General features: G+C 57.7%; 1 non-coding gene across 1 annotated transcript; it reads left to right on the top strand.

The window, feature by feature from the left end:
• The first annotated feature begins 8,679 nt into the window (after window positions 1–8,679).
• On the top strand, window positions 8,680–8,824 carry MIR8990 (microRNA mir-8990). The gene has a single exon (NR_127996.1). It is a non-coding gene; the product is annotated as a microRNA mir-8990 (primary transcript).
• Window positions 8,825–9,063: the final 239 nt, after the last annotated feature.

Here is a 9,063-nt window from a genome sequence, read left to right as displayed (position 1 = left end):
GACGTCAGCGGCGAGGTGGGCGAGCCAGTTTCCCAACAAAAGCAGCCACATTGTCTTAGCTGCACTGGGAAGACCAGAGAGCCTGACACTGCCCCAGCCGCTGGCGTGCAGCTAAGGTCAAGGGCTTTGGGAAGCAGACCAACCTGGGTTCAGATCTGAGGTCCCTGTTTCCTCATCGTTGAAATGGGGACCAAAAAGTCCCCACCTAATAGGGTTGTAGTGAGGATTAAATGGGGAAAAAAAGCATCTAGCATGTAGCAAAGACTTAATAAGCATCATCTGGGAAGATGACTGCCCGGGACTCACCTGCTGTGCAGTCGTCTTCACAGGTCAGTTCTGAAAGATGACAAGCCAGCCCACCTCCCACTTCCGTATGCCCAAACCAGAATTGACTTCAGGTTTGCATAGCAGGGCCTTTGCCAGCCTCCCCACAGGCCACAGCATGTTCTGTCTTTTCTAGGGCGCTGGGGGCGTTGTGTGTGTGTTTCTGAGACCATGGTGCTGACGTCAGCACATCGTCAGGGTGAAGGTTGGTCAGTTGGAGCTCTCTGTCTCCTGGGCATGTTAGGTGCAATTGTCAGAATGTGCATTTCTCCATCTCGATTCACTGTAGTTCCTGGTCCAGTTTGTGGTTCCATGTCTTTAGAAGACCACCTCCTGCCCCCTCCCCTTGCTGGATTTTCCCAGGCAGTCCAGCCATCCGTGACATCTCACCTCTAGGCGATTGCAGTACTCAGAGCATGAGTAGTTAAGGAGTACCTCGTGGGGGGCAGCGCTGTCCCACCCAGGACAGCCTGCAAGGCACCTCCCACTCCACAGATGGGGAAGCTGAGGCTCTGTGAGAGTAAGTGGCTTGATGATGAGACCTGACTCTTGCTGTTGTTTCCTATCATCTTCCAGCCAGGTGAGCATCTAGAGGGAGGGACAGGCCACCCTTCCCGTGTCTCTCATGTCAGGACTTCTCGACCCTCTGTCCAGGGGCATCCCCGAGGAGCCTGGGGTGGGCCTGGGATGTGCACTTCTAACCAGCTCCCAGTGATGCTGCCCTGCTGGGCTGTGCACCTCACTTTACGGAGCCAGGACCTGATGGCAGGCCTCAGAAATACTTGCTGAGAGGTGACTGCTGAGATTTGTGGTTGACCCTGGGACTGCAAAGGACCTTCTAGCCTAGAGAGGGTGGCTGTGAATGTGGCCGGGGCTCCGCAGCACTGCTCTAGGGGCTGTGGACATTGTGTTGCGTGTGGTCAGAGGAGCTGCACGCGCTAGTCCAGGTGAATCCATCTGTGAGGAGACTTGTTTTCAGTTTGCCTGTCCTGTCAGTGACTTTTCACAGGCAGCGGGGGAGGCCTTCCCAGGTGACAGGAAGCGTGGGGCATGGTCACACCTGCACACTAGCCCTTGCCCCTACTCAGCCCACATCATGAGAGCAGGTCTCTACCTTCCGACCCGCACACACTTTGGAGAGGATTTACTCCCTGTAAGCAGGCAGCCTCGCTGGCAGCTAGGATTCCCCACATCTTGCTCCCACTAGGATCCACTCGCTTGGCTCTCTTGGGTTCCACAGGGAGGGGACAGTGGCTCCTGGAGCCCCATCCCTCCCGCACCTCTGATCATGGACCGACAGGTGAGTCAGGGGTGTGTGAGTGGAACGAGGGTTCTTGACGGGGGTGTTTTCCTCAAAGCCTTGCAGCAGACAGAGTGGCTTCTAAGAATTTTTCACAGGTAAAATGCGTAAGATCCACAGTAAGGAAAACAAAACCTCAAGAAAATATGAAGTCTTGGCCCTTTTCATCCAGGTCTTTGCTTCTTGTGACCTTTTTACCTATCAAGTGTTTGAAACCTGTGCAGAACTTAATAAACATGTTGAAATGATCATGATGACAACAGCCATACCTGGTCTGAGTCCTTGCATAGAGAAACCAGCTGCTTCAGTGCAGGTCTGGGCTTTTCTCTGTTTTTCAAGCAAAACTGTGATTCTGTTAGTTCTCAGACTGGCCTTGAGAAGGAAAGAGCGAGCCAGACAGCATAGGAAGGGTGGTCTCTCAGACGGCTGGAAACCCACCAGCCCAGCCGGCAGACAGCGGTACACAGTCGAGTCTTCCTGATGGAGGCTGGGCCTCAGGCTAGTGAGGGGGTGAGGCTGACTCCTGAGGACCAGGCTGGCGAGGGGATGAGGGCAGACTCCTGAGGACCAGGCTGGCGAGGGGATGAGGGCAGACTCCTGAGGACCAGGCTGGCGAGGGGATGAGGGCAGACTCCTGAGGACCAAGTCTGGACAGTCAGCACCTTTCTGCACAGACTGAGACCAGCGGTGTGCAGAAGCCTTGCACAGAGACCTCAGATGCAAGCAGCTAAGGCAGAACCCATGAGCAAACGTGAGCTTGAGGAATGACAGGTATTTTTATGGAGCGGGAGGACTGGAGGATGGTCTGGAGGATGCAGCTGAGATTGCTGTGGATGGTGGGTTGGTTGAAACACATTGCTTTCCCCATTCACAGCGTCCCAGGAACATTGCCGATGGTGATGCTGGGTGAGAAGGGATTCTGAGGGCCACGAGGAGGCAGTGGACTCCAGGAGAGAGAGGAAGGAGCGAGTGGAAAGAGGGGGAAGACTCTGGGAAGAGAGATGAGACGGATGAGGAACAGAGTGCAGATGACCCTTGTGAGCCTGCACTAGTGATGTGCACACGCACCGAGGGCTTTCCCAATAGAGATCACGCGGTGGCGATGGCACCATCTGTGTACAGACCAGGGCCAGTTACAGGCATTCTCTTCCTGGAACGTCCCATCTCACAGATGAAGAAACTGGGGCTCTCAGAAGGGTCACACAGCTCATGTGTGGCAGAGCTGAGCGTCCCTGACCCCGACTTCTGTCCTTGTCCCCCGTGGAGGGCACGTCGGCCCGTGGGCCAGAGCAGGAATGCCAAGAGAACGCGTCCGCCGTCTCGCTTGTTCGGATACTGGGCACGTTTGTCAGGTTCCCAGAGCGAGGACAGACGTGACCGCGTGTTCCCTCCCCCCATATCCAGTTGCAGAGCCTGTTTGTAAAATATGTTTTCATTCAATATTTTATGTTAAATACCGGAACTTAAGAAATGACATAGCATAATGTTAGCCGGACAGTGATAAAAGGGGAAAATTGAGAAACACATTTAAAAGTTCAAGGTCAATGAGCACTTTTTAAAAGCAGCATCCTGCTTTCCCAAGGAGGCCTACGTCAGAGGGAGCGGCTGAGGAGGAAGCTGCCGGCCTCTAGTGACGGCGACTGGGGGGACTCCTGCGGACGCGCCCCGTGGACAGGACCGTCCCCTGTCTCAGCGGACAGCCGCCATCTCTCTAAGATGTCTCCGGGCCCTCACCATGCAAAGGCAGGAGGCCGGGGAGGCTGTCCCATGTCTGCTGTCCCGGTTTTTCTGAGGTCTAAAAATACGGCGACCCGTGTCCGTGGTCTTGTCACTCGGTGGGGGCGTCGCCTACCAGCCCTGACAGACAGCGGGAGGAGCGGCGGGGTCCGGTCGGCTCGTGGAGCTCTCGGCGGAGTGGAGAGGGCTGCACGGGCCAGCGTCTGCCGTCCCGCTGAGAGGCCTATGAATTCACCGAGGGGCAACGGCGTGCTCGAGGGGGACTGCGGACGCGGCCATGTGGGGACAGGCGGCTGCCATTTTCAGGCGGGGACGCCCCGGCCCGGGGGCAGCTGCGCGGCCCGGAGCTGTGACACTCTCCCACCCCACGAGCGGCTCGGCTCGTGCCGTCCAGCCGCAGGGCCTGCCGCCGCCCGGGAGTCTCCGTCGCCCCGTCTGACCCGCCCGAGTCCGAAGGCCGGCGCGCGGGGGACACGAGGTCCCTTCCCCATGGCGGTCGCCTCAGAGACGGGCTGCTGGGACCCGCCCTCAGACGCCGGGGGTCCTGGGAGGCCTTCCCGCAGCGGCCTGTTTGAGCCCGTCGCCCGCTCCCCCGGCCTCCCCTCCAGCTGAGGCCGGGGTGGCGTCTCCACCTGCAGGACGCGGCGGGAGGGGTCCCGAGGCCCGGGGGGCTCAGGGCGGGCCTGGGCGGCACCCCGCCTCCTGACGGGAGAGCAGCAGAGCTTAGAAACCTGCGGTTCTGAGAGGAACTTGAGCGAGCGCTGCAAGCCACGCGGTGGGCCCCCTCCTGGGACGGGCATCTCCGCGTGCTGCTACCGCGAGACGCTCACAGTTGACGCCCGTGCCCGCCTGCGCCACACCCCCGAGACCTAGCTGCACGTTGTCTACTTGCCTCCACACTTGTCATCTTTTTTTATGTGAGGAAGATTGCCGCTGAGCTAACATCCAAACTTGAGCGAGCGCTGCAAGCCACGCGGTGGGCCCCCTCCTGGAACGGGCATCTCCGCGTGCTGCTACCGCGAGACGCTCACAGTTGACGCCCGTGCCCGCCTGCGCCACACCCCCGAGAGCTAGCTGCACGTTGCCTACTTGCCTCCACACTTGTCCTCTTTTTTTATGTGAGGAAGATTGCCGCTGAGCTAACATCCGTGCTCGTCTTCCTCGATTTCATAGGAGGGACTCTGCCACAGCGTGGCTGGTGAGCGCAGTAGGTGCGGCCGGATCAGAACCGCGAACCCGGGCTGCCGAAGCGGAGCGTGTGGAGCTTTAACCGCTCGGCCACGGCCGGCCCCCACACTGGTCCTTTTTGGACCACAGGCTGTGTGGACAGTGACACTCGGTGTGTTCCCCGCACCTGCCACTTCCCAGCCCGGGCACGCGGGCCGCTTTCCTACCTCCCTGTGCCGGCGCTCGCGGACGGCACGCTGGCGGCTGGGGCAGCTGGGGGTTAGGCGGCGGCCGGCGTGGGGCGTTGGACGGCGGTGACGCGGGGCGGGCGGAGGCTCGTGCGGGCCTGGAGGGGACGCGTCAGGCCGGCGTGGGGCGTTGGACAGCGGCGACGCGGGGCGGGTGGCGGCCGTGGGCTGGCCCCACTGCGCCGCGCTGACCCAGGCGGCTCTGCCCGCAGGCCGCATTTTCACCGCCGTGTCCAGTCAGCGATAACTCGTTTTTGCGAAAAATCTCCTCGTCCGGTCCACCGTGCACGACCTGCCGGTGAGCCAGCCCTGTGCTGGTCACGAGGCCGGGCGGCGCCGCCGCTGCGGACAGTGATGCGGGCCGTGCTTCCCTCAGCCGGTGACCGGTGACCGCCGCAGCCCTGGCCGCCGTCTGCGCGCCTCGACGCCGGCTGTCCGCTGTCAGGGCGTCGTTGGGGCGTCGTTCGGTGTCTGCCTCTCCTGCCCGGGCCCGGGGCGCGTCCCTGCGCTCTCAGCGGCGCTCATCCTCTCGCCTCGCCCCGGTCCTTCCCTGCGCTGCCCTCTGGCCCGGGGGAGTCGCCAGTTGGAAGATCTAGCCCTTCCCTCTGATGCCCGCGTTCTCGTGGCGGGTCCTGGGCGACATCCTGGGGCACGTCCCTGTGGAAGGCTCTCAGTTTGGGGAGCTTGAGAGAAGGATCAGGGTCTGGTCTTAAAATCCAGCCTCCCCCCTCTGTCTGATCGCTAGCAAGTTTAAGGCCAACGGTGGTGGTCGGGCTCTTCCCGGAACATCCCTTCAGAGCTGAGATCGGCCAGAAGGAGCTCTGTCTCCTGCACTGGTCAGTCCCTGCCCACAGCTGGAGAAAGGACATGCGGGCTAGCGGCCGCCCAGCCACCCGGGTTAGCACTGCTCCTGTGGGTCCCCTGGAGACATGGAGGCTCAGACCAGCTTAAGGAGGGGCGTCGTTCACAGCCTGCCTTGGAATCCGAGTGTTTAACTCTTTCCATCAGCAGCATGTGTCGTGAGCCCCTCTGTCTGCCCCTCATTCAGAGGTGAAAGGAGCCCAGCCCTCTGTCCACAGGCCTCACAGTCCAGGAGGAGAAGCAGAAACTTCAACAGAAATGCAGGCTTGGGCGGAAGATCAAGAGTGCGTCTGACCTGAAGAGGCCAGGGAAGGTTTAATGGTCAGAGCATTTCTCAGCCTGGTCTTGAAGGATGTAGAGCAGTCTCTCAGAAGGAGGAAGACGGGATGAACTCTCCAGGCCGAAGGAACTGCAAGAAGTAAAAGGACAGGATATCTTGGAGTGGCTGGAGCCGTGGTGGGGAAGGAGGCCCTGGCCATTGTCCAAAATGTCCCCTGCTCTCTCATAAGGCTGCCCCCTGGGCGCTGGCTGCTCAGTGGTGTAGAGCTGGTCCCACTGGCTTGCAAGAGCTGGTTGTTAAATGTCCAGGGATTTTATGAGCCGGTTGTGAACACATTAGTAGTTTGAATTGGGAGTGCTTACACAGTGGAAATTGGCTTTTGTTAGTCTGTCTTCCAGGGAGCCGGGTCACCAGCACAGCCCTGACGGTGGGCACAGCTACATCCCAGGAGAGTCTGGGGACATGTCTCTTTGTACTTAGAGTCGATTATTCTCATCTGCCAGGAAGACCTGGAGTGTGGTTCTTCTTCAACATATGCTCTTCAAATGTGGGGTCAAAAGAGAAGTAGAAAAAAATCCAGTTCTTTCTGTTTTGAAGATGGCTTGGTTTGTGCAGGCCTTGTCCCTGCTCAGGCCATATTCGTATAACTCCTCCCACGTGTCCATTCTAAAGCCTCCTCGCGCCAGACTACAGGCCAGTCCCCACTGCGGTCAGTTCCCTGCCCTGGATGCCTCTCATGGGCGGACTTGTCCAGAGGAGCTCCTTCAGGACAGGGCTGGGCCTCAGACCCCAAGACCTCAGCTCAGACAGTGTCAAGAGAAGACTGACTTTCTAAAGAAATACTTTTTCTTCCTTCCCACTGAATTGACCTGTTATTTCATTGTCAGTCAACACAGCCCTGGCCTTGATAAATATGTGTCTGGATGTTCAGAAACAATTGTCCGAGTGCAGTGTGATAGGAGGAGGCAAACAAGACGTGTTCCGATCGCGGCTTTGTTGCTGGCCAGTGCTGATAAGCGTGGACAGGTGATTTGATCTCTCTGAACCTCTTCTTCATCTGTACAATGGGAACAACAAGCTCCCCTCACAGGGTTGCCGTGAGGCTCACACAAGACTGTGTGCCGTGCTGGCTTTGCTACTTGCTGTCTTCTCCCCTCCCCGTGGGCTCTCACCACCCCCTGCCTTCTCCTCCATCAGTCAGTGGAGGGAGGCTGACCCTGACTGTTTGAAAAAAATCAGTGATGGATCCGTCTCCGTTTCTTCTGCTGGACCCCACCTGGTGCATCTTCGTCAGGTTGGGGGAAGAGTCGGAGCGGGGAGAGGACTCGCGGCTGTGGACCACCATGCTCTGATCTCTCAGAAGCTGGATGATGTGGGCAACAACAGTGCTCACCTCCTAGGTGTCGTGAGAATCCAGAGAGAGAATGCATTTGGGGTCTTGAGGAGTTTGCCTGGCTCACTGAGTGCTTGGGAGAGGAGATGCCATGATGTAACCTGTTGTGACTAAACAGATGGAAAGGATTCTGAGAGTCAACAGACTATAGAACTAGAGGGAGACTGGAATCCAGTCCTCTTGTTTGCAGAGACAAGGGCCACACAAAGCAGTGTGAGGCCAGGGCTCAACTCCAGGTGTTCTGACTCCCGTCCAGAGGCCACCACATCGAGTCAGCAGGAAATAGCTCATCCTGGCACTTGGACTTCTTTTTCCTACCGAATCTGGAATGCCAGAACAGCCCTCAAGGAAGATCGTTAATATTGGGGTTTGTTATTTGGGGCTAATTAGGACTCTCATTGCCATGTTCCCCGAGGGATAAACTGAGAGGGCCCGGGGCCTTGTTTCCAGGAATATGGAAGCTGTTACGTGTGGCCTCTGAGCACAGCCCCAGTGGGGACCGGAGTCCCTGAGAGCTGATGGACATACATCATCCAGAGATCCGGCTGCTTTAAGCCAAATACAAATACAGGCGAGACCCCAAACTGGGATTTCAGCTCTTTGTTTAGCAGAATGAGGCGTTTTAGCAGATAAGACAAAGCTTAGGAAATTGGCAAAAATCAAATAGCCTCAAAAATAAATGTATTTGGAGCAGAGTATCGACCATATGTGAAGCATGTAAATGATTTTTAAGTAGATTTTTTTCCTTTTTCTTTTCCTGCGTGTTTATTTTGGCAATTAGCTTGAGATGACTATTGACATTCTTGACTGTTGAAAATCTCCCTCTAGGAACTGGCCTCGTTTCTGCATTTTTGGCCCTTGTTTTAATCTGAAACACCCAGGACACATACACATGAGGAGGAGGAGGCGAGCCTATCACTCTCGTATTTGGCCTCTTCCCTTGTCTTTCCTCTGACTCCTGGTTAGCGCGGCAGAGTGGTGAAACCAGCTTTAGAGCTGATGGTCTGGCTTTGTGTCCAGCTCTACCACACTCCCCATGTAATCCTGATAAACCATTCAGCCTCTCTAAGTCTCATTCCCTCATCTCCAGAAAAGAAATACTAATGGTGCTTGCTGGGACCAGTCTGGGCGAGTCAGGAGACAGAAACCATGCCATGGTTTGAACAGGGTGATTTAATCTAAAGAAATATTAAACCGTGGTAGGTCAGCTATTCACTACAAAGACGTGAGGAGAGCCCTGCAGGGTACCCCAGGCCGAAGGAAAGTGCCCAGGGGAGACAGCTGGGGTGGGGCCTCCCCAAGCTGGAGAAGGCGTGGCTGTACCGCTGGGAGGGTCCTTTGACCCCAGCTGGTGAGCAACCCTGAGCAGGTGAGCCGGGTGGCTGGGCCAAGGGGCTGGGTGCTGGGAGTGTGCTTTCTGACTGGGTGGCACGTGGCCTGGGGCTGTGGTGTTGACTTTGGGAGGGCCCCGGAAACCGTCGTCCAGGGTGCAGATAAGCCTTGGTGCGCAGGCGGTGTGCAGGGCACTTAGGGAGCCTGAAGGGGAGGCCGCAGTGAGGTGGTCACTGGGCCCTGGGTGGGGTGGAACCCTACTGGAATGCCTCCACTGGCTGGCAGATGCCTGGAGCAGCAGGAGCAGCAGAGTGGACCCGCAGAGCCCAGAGGAGGAGTGTCTCCCCCTGTGGTGCGTCTCCATCACCCTCTGGTGACAAAGCCTGACACGGTGCTCACAGTGCCAAGGAGAGATGTGGAG

Source organism: Equus caballus, chromosome 7 (assembly GCF_041296265.1).
Source record: "Equus caballus isolate H_3958 breed thoroughbred chromosome 7, TB-T2T, whole genome shotgun sequence".
Classification (NCBI taxonomy): Eukaryota; Metazoa; Chordata; class Mammalia; order Perissodactyla; family Equidae; genus Equus; species Equus caballus.
Note: the sequence above shows the minus strand (reverse complement) of the source record. Positions and strands in the feature narration are given on the sequence as shown.